Genomic DNA, 14,623 nt, shown 5'->3' with positions numbered 1-14,623 from the left:
AGTGAGCATGAGATTGTGTCAAGCCCACCTGTGCCCAATTAGGGTGGGCCCCCACTGTGCATGAGCAGGACCAGGGGGCCAATAAATGCAGTGGGGGCCCACCCTAATTAGGCACAGGTGGGCTTGACACAAGCTCATGCTCACTCCCTGGCAATTAGTGGCACCTGGTTGCCTTGTTACAGTACAGGTCAGCCCCTTCCTGCTTCATCTTCATATATGTGTTCCTGGTGCTAAATCCAGGGATGCAGTCTGATGATATGATTGTGGAAACAGAGCTCTGCTTGATTGGCTCCTAACCCCAGCTCCTGAAGCTCTCTGTTTTTCCTAAAACCTCTAAGGGCTGGAATTGCTCAGGACACTCCTGAATTTAAGCACCGCCTAATACTTGGGCAGCTGTGCACTAAAATCAGCTGCTCTACCTGGAACAAAGTGGTAGCAGTCTTATCTTTGGCCCTAACTCTCAGGGTAATCTCCCTCAATGAAGACCGTGTTAGCACCAGGTCCCACAGCTCCACGTGAGATGAGACTGACAAACACAGCTCTAGTAAGGAGAACTGGGTTTTGCTTAATGTACTAGGATGCCTCAGTACAGTGTTTTGTCAGCATGTTTTAAGAACAGGCTTCAAAAATCCAGGGTTTTGTGTAGAGAAGAGTGGAAGTGGGTGCTGCAATGTAGGGGCTGAATTTGGGAGAAAAATCTAATTCAGAGGAATGGTATTTGAGGAGAAGCGGGTGCCCTGGGGGGGTCAATCCCCAGGGAAAGTGGGAGAACAGCTAGTAAGAACCTTGAGGGTCTGAGACCATGCTCTTGGCACAGGTTACATCTAGGAATGGTTGCATATTTCCTCTGCAGCTCCTCCACCTAGTAGGTTCCACTCAGTGGACAGAGGTCTCCAAAGTAATTGATTCCAGCTCCTCTCACTCAACTATAGCTGAATCCCAGAGGTATTCAGTCTACTACAGCCTCTCCCATGTCCCATAGATGCAAACTTGTTTCCAGGTAGCAAATATATGATGCCCTCACGTCTCTGCTGATGATCTCCTGAACTTCTGGCTTTGCTCCCAGAGCTGAATCCTGACTTGCAGGTGACCAGGGGGGGATTTTATATTAAAAAAAAAAAGCTGCCACAATCTGTGCGGAGAAAGGCTGATCATGACAGAAGAATAGAGGATCCATGCAGAAGTTCTGCCAATGTCATGAGACTCACTCCTTCCAGCACCTCTGGCAATACATTCTAACAGGACCTCTCTCAGGAAGAAAAGCCTGGCATCTGAGGCAGCTTCTTCTCTGGCAGAGCACAGGGTTGTGGTGGGTTTTTTTGTTTGTTTTTGTTTTTTCTAAGTAGGAGAAATATCTATGTAAAATGATGGATGCAATTGACTCTCTGCCTTTAGGCATCTAGGAAAATAGCTGAAAGAGATGGAGAACACAGAAGTGGCAAGCGAGGGGAGCTCGGGTGGGATCCTGCCACGGAGGCAGCTTTGCAACATCATTGTCTTCCCAGAGGAGGGAGTGTCTGGGATCTCTTCCTGAGGGGCATCAGATGGCTCTAGCAAGGCAACCAATTCATGGTGGACAGAAGGATGTGCTGCTTTGCACAGTGGATATTTAAGCTGCTGATCTGTCAGGGCTGGATGATCATCCTATAGGCATGCTTGGTCCTCTGGATTAATTCCCAGGTTCTCTTTGTAAGATACTGTCCTGTCTGACCCAAATACTAAGCACACAGGGCACCAGTGGATGGTCCCTACTTGGTCCCAGCAGCATTTTGAGTGTCCTAGAGCTGTGAATACTTTGTTTTGGAACATAAAGGGGAAAAAATGCACTGCAGTGTCTGGCAAGGCCTTGCTATGTTAACCCTGCCTCTGCTCTTGCTTTTTGTGCGCAGATCTTGCTGCTGTAAGTCCTTAATGTTTGTCTTGATCTTTCTGGGCTTTGCACCTGGCACTTAGGACACCGTTTTCCTGAGAGCCTTGAGCCCTTGAGCATCTGGTTACAGCACCTTCCCATCCACCAGCATTGTCCTCCTTGGTTGGTAGGCAGTAGGGGCACTCTAGGAGTAGTGGAGATAGAAACACTGTAGTTTGGGAACAGCAGCATGGGGGGGAAGGATCTTGCAGAATCTCACCAAAAATGTATTTATCAATAGCTGTATCACCCCCTAGAACATGTCCTGAAGTGCCACATGTACATGGGTTTTAAATACCTCCAGGGATGGTGACTCCACCACCTCCCCAGGCAGCCCATTCCAGCCCCTCACTGCTCTCTCAGTGAAGGAACTGAACTGAACACAGCACTTGAGGTGCTGCTCATCAGTGCCCAGCACAGGGACACCATCCCTGCCCTTCTTCCACTGGCCACACCATTCCTGATACAAACCAGGATCCTGGTGGCCTTCATGGCCACCTAGGCACACAGCTGGCTCATGTTCAGCTGGGTATTAACCACCCCCCCCCCCCCCCCCCCCCCCAGGTCCTTCTCTGCCTGGCAGCTTTCTAGCCACTCCTCCCCAAGGCTGTCAAGTTGTTTGGGGTTGTTGTGACCAAAGTGCAGGAGCTGGTACTTGGCCTGGTAAAACCTCATGTTATTGACCTTGGCCCATCCAGCCAGCCTGTCCAGGTCTCTCAGCAGAGCCTTCCTACTCTCTAGCAGATCAGCACTCCCACCCAACTTGGTGTCACCTGCGGACTGACTGGGGAAGCCCTTACTCCCTCCATCTAGATCATAAATGAAGATACTGAACAGGACCAGCCCCAAAAGTGAGCCCTGGTGACCATTCACCATCTGGGTTTATCTCTGCTGACTACAACTCTCTGGGCCAGCCATGCAACCAGTTTTTAACCCAAGAAGGAGCTGCCCTTCTTTCCATCTGCAGAGCCAAACCCCCCCAATCACCACCTGGTTTTCATCTGCTGGGGAAGGAGGGGAGAAGGGAGGGAAATCTCATTAAAGCCCTTGCTATTGGGAATGGCTGGATGTATCATTAGTGTGGGCAAAATGACTCCTTTCCTCTTGGCAGCTTTCTTTTTTTCCCTAGCAACTCCATGGAGGGAAGGAGTTAATTTAAAAACAAATAGATGTGCCTGCAGGACACGTTGCTTCAGCACGGGGCTCCCATCCCAGCACCCAGGGATGAGCTCAGTGTTATTTCTGAAAAGGCAACGTGGCTGTAGGTGTTTGGCTGGTGCTCCCTTTGCCCTGTCTGAAATTATGTGAGCACTGAATGGGGATGGATGGGCCTCAGGATGGGTTTCCTCAAAAGAAAATAATTGTGTTAAATGGAAAGAAAGAGGGGAAGGAGAGGTGAAGTGGGGTCTGATCTCCCTTCCCATCACCCCACCACCTGCACCCATGGCATGCAGGCTGGCAGCACCATGGCTGCAGCAGTGCTGCACTCCTGCCAACAGGAACTGGGAGAGGGGGGAGAGAGGCAGCGAGAGACAGCAAGAATACTTATCAAGTGGCTTGGACCGTAGCCGATTTGAAATATTACTAACCTTGCATTTTCAAATTTGATGCACAACAACCAAGATGCTAATACTTTCCTTAGTTTAGAAAAAAAAATCCTTTCACCCATCTCTTCTAGCCGAAGATTAGGAGAGAAGCTTTAAGAAGATTTAAAAAAAAAAAAATCAACTTCTGAGCAGCGGAAAAAATGGTTTGTGATTCAGGGGCTCCGGGCAATTCATCATGGAAATTGGGTTTCTTAGCCGACATCATGTGAATCCTTTCGGCCCTGTCAACTTTTTAATACATTACATTGAGAATGTAAATCGTGTTGGTGAGGGGGAAAGAAGAGGGGAAGAAAAAAAAATAAAAAAAGGGAAAAAGAGAGCTTCTTCATTTTGGGTTTAGAGGGGAGGCAGCTTGAGGCCTGTAATTCATATTAACTAAATAATAATACTAAACACAACCCTCCTCTCTAAATATACAGATCTGTGTATACACGGAGGGAGGGGGAGGAAGAGGAGACAGACTAAAATTGAAATAATTTTATCTTTTTTAAGGGTGAGTATTTGAAAGGGGTTTGTTATAGATTTTTTTTTTTTTTTTTTTTTTTTTTGCTTATTTGGGCTTATTTTATCCTTTTCTCTGCCTGAGCTAGTGCTTCCATCAAAGGAAGGAGAAAAATGAATGTTTTGGAGGTGGAAGAAAATGGAGGAAATGGCAAAGGGGGAAGAAAATTTCAAAACCCGTCTGGGATCTCTTGCGAGTTTGGCTGTTTTCTTTGCTGCTGTGCTATGTACCCGTGATCTTGATTAACTCTTCAGTGGGCAGCAAAAGCAAATGTTAATTTGCTGATGTATTTCAGGGTGTGAAAGCAAAGCCCTGGGCAGGTAGTGCTGTGAGGTCTCAGACCTGGCTGTGTGTGCTCTGAGGCTCATGGGGCATTTGCTCTCTGCAGGCATCCTTCTGGAGGAGGCTCAGTACAAGCTGTGTGCAGCACAAAGCCTCTGCATAAACCCCTGGATAGGGCTGAGCTGCTGCACGGGCTCACAGCAAGCTGGGCAGTGGGGAATCTTCACTGAGTGTGTCCAGTTATAGCTGGTTGCTTCTCCTAGGCCTTGAAACACACCCAGCATTAGAAAAGTGGGGTTAATCATCATTGAGAAGAGGCAGGGAAAGCACAGCACATCTGAACTGTTGGGGGAGTGGGGGCTGCCTTTATTTTTTTCCTTATTGGATCACAGCATTCTATCATAATGGAATGGTTTGGGATGGAAGGGACCTATCACCTCCTTCCAATCTCCCTGTCACGAGCAAAGACACCTCCCACCAGCCCAGGTTGCTCCAAGCCCCATCCAACCTGACCTGAGACACTGCCAGGGATGGGGCAGCCACAGCCTCTCTGGGCAACCTGGGCCAGGGGCTCACCACCCTCCCAGCAAAGAATTTTATTCTCACACCCAACCTAAATCTCCCCTCTTCCAGTTTAAAACCATTCCCCCTTGTCCTATTGATACATGCTCTTATAAAATGTCCCTCCTCAACCTTCTTGCAGGCCCCCTTCAGGTACATGCATGGGTGATGCAACATAGTGATTGAGAGACACATTTTATACCAGGCATAAAATAGTTCAGGTTGGAAGGGGCTTTTGCAGGCCTCTACACTGATGTTCTGCTTGGAGCTTGGCAGGCTTCTGCATCCAAAACTTCCCTGTGCAAGGGTGACTCTGGGAGAAGGCAGTGAAAAAAAAGTGTGAAATCAGTCACACCAGCCAGGATGGCAGCAATGAAGACCAAGACCTGATTTGTTTTAGAACATGAGGATCTGGAAGGGTCCTTCAGTGCCCTCAGAGAGGGAAAAATGGGTGGAAGTGGAAATTGAGGATGGAGCACATCTAGAAAGATCAGGAAAATGAGCTTATTTGCTCTGCTAAAGAATTCTTGGAAAGCATCTGAAAAGATGAAAGAACTCTCAGAAAAGCCACACCAATGCTCCCAGTCTGAAATGCAGTTGTCAGTTTGGATGCCTGCCACAGGCAGAAAATAGAGGGAAATAAAAAGTGCAGAGGCAGTCCATAAAAAATGTAGGCACTGGGGAAAACAATGCAGCTGGGATGAGTGTCTGTAGGAGGAGGGGAAATAAGAATGACATCCAAAATATTCAGTCCTAGTGTAAAGGAGAACAGGAGCAGAATGGACATCTAGCTCTAACCCCTCTGTGTGGGCAGGGACAGCAGTAGTCTTGTGAGGGTTTCCCTTTAAGGTTGCTTCCAGACCTTTTGCATCTTCACAGGTAAAGGCACTTGTTCCCAGGTCACTTCTAGGAAAGCTTTAGGCAAGTAACTTGTTCTCTCCCCCACTCCCCAGCTCAATGCTTCAGTTCTTAATCACAGCCTGCTCAGATCTTGGAAAGGAATCATTGAGGCTTTCAGGACTGTGTAGCACACAATAGTCCATGTGTGTACATATACTCATAAGCAGGTGGGCTGGCTTATGTTATGATGCTGCAGTACAGCTTAATTAGGTCATCACTCAGACAGCTGGGCCTATGCTGAACCTGGAGATTTTTCTTTTTTTCTTCATTGAGGTTTTAGTTGGATTCCCAAGTGAAAAAAACAAAAGGCTAATTGCTTTTGGATTTTAATTACCACTGCGATACCTGGGTTTATTGTCTGGATTCTGTTTTATAGGTGGCTACAGGACAGCACTAGAAAGTGACAGATTCTCAGCTGACAACAGTGTTTAAGCCAGTGTAATTCTTAGCAGTGGCATCCAAAGGATGGAATGCACATCCATTTGCTAAACCCCTATTTTTGTTGTTTTAGAATGTTACTTCAAGATTTGGCTAGCTTTTAAACATGATATAATTAAGCATGCCTGAAATGTTTCCAAAAAAGTGACAAAAGTAGTATTTTATAATCCAGAATGCTAAGTATCTTTAAAATTCATTGAATGGTTACATTTCTGCTTGAGTTCAGGGGTGGCAGTGCACAGATATGTAACCCCCAAGTGATGCTTCCCACACAATGACTCTCTCAATTACTTCAGTTGTTTGGTTCATATCTGCTCATCTCCAGTGCCTTGATTCATGTATGCTTCTGTTTGCCTCCTATTTTGCCAGGTGAGTTATTTGACTGGTTTTTGAGTATAAAATCTTAGGCAAACCCTCGTTCTAGCTCCACCTATTAATCCTAAAAATATTTGACATCCTTGTTTGATCCATCTGTATTTTCTGATGACTGAGCAGCTGCAGGAGAATAATTCCTTTCTTAAAATGTTCTAAACTTCGGGTTTTTGGTTTTTTTTTCTGTGATTCTAACTATGGATTTGTTTCCATTTGTGACCAAGGGAATTTGGAGCAGACAGGTATTTTTGAGAAAGCCAAGTAATGTATTCCAAGTGCCTTTATTACGAGTACCTCAATCTGGGGGTAATGTTGAGTCTTTCAGTAACTTTCCATACAGCAAACCTTAAAAACCTGCAAAAGGAGGAATCTGAACTGAAGGGACCTCAGGGTTTATACTTCAGATTGAGAAGAAATGAGAGGTGAAGTGGACTCAGAGTTACAACCAAGTCCTGACAGCCCTTTGAGTGACTTGCAGCCTTTTTCCTCCACCAGCCCTGGGGTGGTTGTTCCCAGAGCTGCCTCCACAGGACAGCAGCAAAGGTTCCTCCATGCCATGAGGTTGCCACAGGGCTTGCAGGCACCATGGGCATCCCCTCTCTCACGGGGAGATGACTGCTGCTGCCCTGGGACTGTTGTGTCACCAGGAATATTAAATTAGGGCAGGATTTACAATTGCTGCTTTGTTTTTATGCTGTGGGCTCAACCCAAAGGCTGTGGTCTGGTTCAGCACTGCTGTGACAGGGGAGTAAATGGTGATGTCCCTGGCTAAAGCAGGGGGGAAGCAGAACAGGGGGTCAGGTGTGGGGTGTGTTGTTGTTGGGATGCTCTTTTACCAAAATGGGGGGCATGGATCAGGCAGGGAGGGACAGGAGTTGTGCTTCTGCCCAGCAGCAGCTGGGCTGCCTCCTGAGCACCTGGAGGGGAAGACACAGGCCCTGGGGCATTTCATTTGACTTTTGGCTTTTAGCTTCCACTGGGTTGTTTTCACCTGATGGGTTTTAGCAGCAAAAAGGTGGCCTTGGCTCTAAAATGTCTCTCTCCATCTCTTCTCCCCTATCTTTCCTAGTGCCCATCAGCAGTGGAAGTGCCTGTCACCAACCTGGTATGGGGTGGCATGCTTCACAAGCTAGAATGTGGTGGGGTAATTCACATATGGCATGGCTTATTCCTCAGGAAAAACTGCCCACTCCATGACCTCAGTTGCTGGAGTCTTTCTGACTGGGGGAAATGTGAGAGTTTGCTTGACTTTTGTCGAGTGGATGAGCTCCGATCTGAGACCAAAAGGCATGGTGACCCTTGAAATGGAGAGTCTTCCATGAGCAGGTATGATTGGAGTGAGCTGCTCTGGAGTTATACACTAAACGGAGAAAGAAAACCCACTGAGCTTTCTGATGAGGGAAGAATGTCTATTTTGGTGCTTCTCAATTACATTGCATGAAACTGGCAGAATTTTGAGGTTTAAGGACAAAGTGAATCATCAGCTAATAATATATTGGGAAAAACGTTGAGAAATAGTTTTTCTTTGAGGATGTAACTACAAGGGCAGGGTTAATTCTGAGGCAGAGTTAAAACAGACTTTGAAATGTTAAAACTTCACTGAAGCAAGTTTTTCAGATTTCAGCAGATCTTGAAGGGACCTAAAAGGCTGTATGTTTCATTTGACGAGATGAAGATGAACTTGTTGCTAACAATAGAGATGTAATACATTTACAGTGTTCTTATACTTGCAACATATAGGCTGGTAATACCCAGTGACATCTTTTGCTTGTACACCTATCTAAGATAGATTTATAAAAATATATCTCAAAGCTTTTCTCCTTGAATGGTAGGAATTTTTAACAAAACGGAAACATTTCTGTGGGGGAAAAAAGTCTCCCCTAAAAGCTGTTCCGTGAAGTAGTAACTTTCAGTTAAGAGAAAAAGGTAAAAAATCTTTGGGAATGCTGGTACCTACTCAGATACTACTGCAGACCATTCCAATTGGAGAGAAAAAATGGTTTTATAAAATTAATGTTGGCTATATGAACTGATAATGTGCCCTGGTATTTCCAAAAGGGTAGGCAGCAAGGTGCTGTAAACAGCTAGGTATTGTATCAGTGTAGTCAATGTATCAATGTTTGGCTCCTGGTCTTTGTCTATATAATCTGATATTTTTTTTCCACTATGAATAAAATAAATTCAATCAGGACTGATGGTCTGACAAGTAGAGGTGCAGGGAGGTCTCTGGCACAGTTCTCTGAATCCAGATCTTGGGAAGCTGACACAAATCAAGCAAAGCAAGTTTCAATGCCACCAAATGCAAGGATGAATATTTAGAAACAAAAGATATAGGCTTCACTGGTGGGCAATAAAACGTTATAATCTAGATCTGTCCTGCAAGCAGTGAATTTGAAGAGATTTGTGTGCTATTGCACATAAGCAGCTGAATGTGTCCTTCCTTTTGTTGTCCTGAGGCATGCATGAAGGGTTTTGTGACACCTAGCAGACTGATCTGGAGTAAAAAATATTAACTCCACTGATGGAGCTGGATGGATCGTAACTGCATGGTGCTTTTCAGTTTTGGTCTTCACAGGGAGGTGGCACAAGTATATTGAAAAGCAGAGGGTTCAGAAAACACCTACATGAAGTAATCAGCATATTCAGACTACTGAGAGAAACCTTTAGCAGGTGACTTGCCCTTGGTACCTCAGTGTCAACACCTGCACCTGGTACTAAAGGAATCTCTGCTCTAATAGACCCATCACTTCTCACCATACTCCTATTGAAGTGCTGGTAAGATGAACACTTGATTGGACTTGAGTGTGTTAAATTCCAAAGGCAAATAAGATGCTGGGGGTGAGAGCAATCAACAGTTGGAGCATCTGCTTGTGAGGAGCAGTTAATCCCTCATGATTGCTTGCCTCTCAATTCAAAACTAAATAGCCGTCTGAAAAATTTGCCCCAGTTCAACCACCACTATGGAGAAGATCTCTTGTGTCTTAAGAAGGTGGAACTGTCTTAGCTGGGAGGTGAACCACTGTGACTCTTGTGGCCAATGCATCTTTCAGTGCCCACTTGTTTTGGGCTGTAATCCTTGGCTGACCCTGAGAGTGTAAACAGCAAGCACCCTGAGTTCCTTATCTGGGTTTAAAGCTTGGTCTCCAGCCAGGAGAAGATGATACTTCCAGCCATGGGAAGTTATACTCTTCCAATACCACTTGTATACTCACTGTGCCTCAGGCTGACACGCTGACTTTGGGACAAATATATTAAGTTCTTTTTACACAATTGGAGAGGTTTCCTGTGTTTGGGCTGAATTCTGCTTGAGATAATAAGACAGATTTCACTTTTTAAACTTACTCAACTGGTCTCCCCTTGGCAGCCAGGGCAGGCTGTATCCCCAAGCTGGCGTGAGGTGCTCTTGTCAAAATTAGCTTCAGTGCAGCACTACACAAACGGTGGGGTAAGAATGAGGCATCTATGTACAATAACAACCTGTTTGTCTCCTGTTCTTTCATTTCTATTTCTCTCTCACTTGTCTTTTCCTTTATTTCCCTTTTCCTCTTCCTGCTTCTCTTCCATTCTCATCTTCCCCTTTCTCTGTTCTGTCTTGTGTGTATCAGACTTCCTTGCCACAAATCAAACCTATAAGGGAGCTCCAAAGGGATTCTTGCCAATGGCCTCCCTTTGTGAACTCTCTGGCTTTTTTTTTTTTTTTTTTTTTTTTTAATCTGCAGTGTTCCACATTATATTGCCATTGATTTAATAGACCACCATGAATTTTACTACCTGTCAAACAACAGCACAATTATTTTGAATTCTATTGTGGCAGAGCTTGACACCCAGCTCTGGATCACTTTACACTTTTCACCCTTGCTAGAGGGCACTTGGCAATTCTGGGTAGTATTATGTGTGATTGTAGGATGACACTTTTGTACCGTTGCTTTAATTTGTCATTTTGGGGGCTTGAATGAAAGGGCAGGCAATGGATAAAGACTCCCACTTACCTGAATTGAGAAATGTGGAGGTTATTACAGGGTGCTTAAAAAACCCCAAACCAATTCTCTTCTTCCCTCTTGCTGCTCCCAGCTCAGAATAAATAAGATGGGAAGAACACTAATTTTTACTGTTGACTCATTGCTCATGGGTTGATCCTGAAGGTTTTCCAAGAAGGATGCTGAGGGACCTGACTTGCTGGGTTCTCACAGGGTGCTCCATAGGGACCAGATCTGTGTGCCTGGATTCAAATTCCCTGTAGACAAGTGAGAATTGTAAGGGACTTCGAGAGCTGAGGTTGGCACTCACCAGTGAGCAGCAGATTTCTCCCACAGAACAATGAGTGGATTACATCTGCATTAAAATAAAGAAAAGATGGGTTAATTCAGGATGAATCGGCCCTTTGTGTCCCTTTTTAAAGAGCTCTTTTTATCAGCTTGCATGACCATGATAAATTGTTTTTCAGATGATAGGAATACCAGATTGAGTCCTTCTAGGGGGCAGTACACACACAGGAAGACTCCAACCTGTGTGTACCCCAAGAATTGCCCAAGGTCATAAAGTGAGTATGTGTTGGACCTGGAACCTGTTCTCCAGTGTCTTAGTTTATTCCAAGCATTGTCCTCAAGGAGTGTTTCTTCCCCTGGTGAACATGATCGTTCCCACAATGAATTGTTCTCCCCAGGGTCTGAAGAAGATGGGTTTAAGTTTTGAGTACAGAAAGCTGTTTTGGTAACCATGACTGGTCGTGGGAATATTAACAGTGTGCCTTTTCCTCTTATGCAGCTGCTGTTTTTCCAAGAGAGGCCTTGCTTGGGTTAAAGGTGTAGTGTCCATATGTGAGGACATTCACCTGTCCTCATCTCTGAATTAGGACTTTGGGAGAGGTTGGTTCCATCTCTGCAGAGTGAAACCTGCTATGCACAGATGTAGTTCACCCATGAGAGTTGTTGGTCCCTGGGTATGAGGTGAGAGCTGCCTTGTGTCCACAGAGTGGTGGCCATGTTGGCTTCTCAAGCCTCCCAAGTTCAAGTCAACCTACTCCTGCTTTGGGTTAAGAATGGATGACAGCAATGCCCTCTGACAAGTAATATAATGATCCACATAGATATAGATCTTCTTGGCCTCTCATTACAGAAGGTTTATTGTCCTCTTTCAAGAAGCTGATAGGATGGTATAGACATCTCCCTGGGCTCAATCACACATGGAGCACAAGTCTGTCCCATTGGTGGGACCTTTTGGCTTGGGGACTGCATAAATCCCCCAGAGAGGTTAGGTGCAGGATGTGGTGGTTCTGCAGTGTGTGTGTGTCCTGAGGCTCTGGCAGAGGTAGGTGTGTTGATTATAGCATGACTTCTTATGTAGGATTGGGCCCAGGTCCCTCTGTCTCCCTTGCACACAGCTATGATGAAGTTTCAAAAGGCCAGGATCCTCCTTCTCCCTCAGCACAGTGACAAATATCCCTTGTGTTCTGTTTTGGAGATCCCAGTCAGACAGAATAATTAGGTGGCAACACAATTTATTGCCTGCAGCCCCATAAAGCTCAGGAAGCACTCTTTCAGCCCTCAGCTGGTATTTAATCAAGATATCATAACTTTTATTAAGCCTAAATGCAAGGCTTCTGAGATACTAAATTTAAAGTGTTTCTGGAAACCAGGGACTTTTTTTTTTTTTTTTTTTTTTTTGGGGATGGGGGGTGTGTGATTTACATATCACAGCATCATGCAATTTGGGAATAGGATGACAAGGAACCTGGATAACAGTCTACTCTCTGGCTTCAGAGACTTTTGTCCTGCTCTGAGACCTCTGATCCACCGCGAGGTATCACCAGGGCAGTGAGTTACGGGTTTGAAGCCTTTGAGGCCTCAGCTGCCATTTCAGAGTAAGAAAGGGTGGGTGAGTCAGCGTGCCTGAGATGGGTTCAGTGCAAGTGTGTTGTGACAGTGCCAACAGCCACATATCAAGGAGCACTTTTGAGTCCTTGCAGGGATGTCTTCTGTAGCACAGGTGGGGAAAAATGCTTCTACCTTTCCAAGGAAGTAAATTCCTAATCTATGGATACACCAAGCATTTCTGGGTACCCCATGACACCTCCTTTGTCCTCCCCTATATTTGTCCAGTCTCCCAGTGCTTTTGAACAAGGTCTCCTCCCTCAAGTCTTTTACATTTGTCAGTGGGCCCACAAGCCCTGCTGGCATCACCAAAATCCTCTTGCTGATCTGGGCAACCAGAGAAATTCCGGTGGCTTCTGGGTGCCAAATACCTAGAACAGGTTGTTGTAGTGTCCTACTTAGCCAATTTGTGCCTCAACAAATCTCTAATCCACATCACAGATGCCTCTGCCATAGGCTTCCTTGGGGCAGGATGAAGGGCCACCTGTGTCTGGCTGGGATGGATGGAGAAGAAGAGCCAAGGGAGTGAGAATCACATCCTAATTTGTGAAACTCCCAGGCCAGGCTGCCAGCTCTGCATTGGATTTGACAGGAACTCAAACTTTGCCAAATGTTGGAGATTGGCTTAAAATCCTAAAGACGGCATTTAAACCCCATGGAAATTCTAAAACAAGGGTGTTATTGAAGTGGAATTAAGGACAAAAGGGTTGCTAATATCTTCAAGAAAAGGAAGAATAAGAACATTTGGGTTTTAAATAGTATTAGAATATTAGCTGAAATCTAGAAATAAGGTTTATCTGTAAAGCATTGTATCTGAGAAGGTTTCAAGTCACAGACGAGTTGCTGACTTGGTTTCAGGAATCTCATGTGCTGAGGCCATCCCAGAGCCAGGGGGTTTCTGTGCAACACAGACTGTCACAGTGGATCATGTTCTGCCTTGTTCTCAACCTTTGGTGTGTGTGACCAGGTACTTGCAAAACACGTTTTGCTCCATCAGGTTGTGGGAGTGTGTGAATGAACACACGTATGTGTGGACAGTTTTTGTGCTGGAAGTATTGTGCTGGTGCAGCCCAGTTGTAAAGCTGCCTGGCTCCACTGGGGAACTCTGTGGAGCAGGTGGAAACTGTCTCGTTCATCCTTTCTGTATTTATTGCAGACTACAGATGCAGGAGACTTGCTTGCTGCTGGTCTCAGAGGGTTAAGGTGTCATCTTATGTGTAAGACTAAGATGTAGTTCTCCCTCTGCCTGTGGGAGGCTGGAGATGGAAGGAAACCAGAGCACCCTTGAGGTTTCTCTGAAGTGCTCTGAGGAGTGGCCCACCTCTGGCTTAGGCAGGAGATCCATGCCTGGAGGCAAACAGACCACCACATAAGGTCATGTTTGCACCTCATAGCCCTGTCTTCTAGTGGGCTGGAAGTCTTTCCTGGTGAATATCACTGGCAAATGCTCTCGTTATTGAATATGTTTGTTAGCACATGGATGGCTCTGAAACTAAGCTATAATTATTGGTGGAGCTGGCAGTGGTGCCTGTAATTAAGGATGCCAGACATTTCCCATTAAAAGATTCTCTTTTCCAATCCTACATCCTTGCCAATGTGGAACTGCTCAGGCTGAAATTTTCAGTTGCAGGCCATTGGCTCAGGCTAGTCTTTGTGTATATGAGTCTGTGTGTGAGAAAGCAGGAGCAAGATATAGTTTAACAACATCCAAGAGTGTTAGATATGGAGAGTTCCCTATACAGGGAGAAAACATTGTTTTAGAGTTATTTAAGCAGGAAAAAAAATAAAGTGAATCTGACTACTGCATTGTTGACAAGGTCTGGAACTTCCATGCTTATTTTTTATTTTTGCAGAGACTTGAAACTTGGCTTTGGAGATTTTTTTCTTCTTCTTCAGACTCTCCTGGTTTTGGCCAAGTTGGATGGCTCAGCAGAGAAGGTTTGCCCTGAAGTTTGTTTGGAGCTTGTGAAGCTCATGGCTGCTGGAAGGAAGCAGTGCTTCCTCCATCCCAGAGTCATTTAGCAGCCTGTGATGTGGTTTGGCCCTAGAATAATGGGAATGCAGCTTGTTTTTCCCACATCCTCGTGTGTCTCCATCTGGCTCACACAATAGGAAGGGAATTGCACAAGATTGCTTGGGGGTAAGGGCTTTCTGCCATGGTGGGAAGGGATAGAAGTGGAGT

The sequence above is a fragment of the Calypte anna genome, chromosome 9 (genome assembly GCF_003957555.1).
Source record: "Calypte anna isolate BGI_N300 chromosome 9, bCalAnn1_v1.p, whole genome shotgun sequence".
In the NCBI taxonomy this organism is placed as follows: Eukaryota; Metazoa; Chordata; class Aves; order Apodiformes; family Trochilidae; genus Calypte; species Calypte anna.
The sequence above is the reverse complement of the archived record's forward strand: the minus strand, read 5'-3'. Positions refer to the sequence as shown.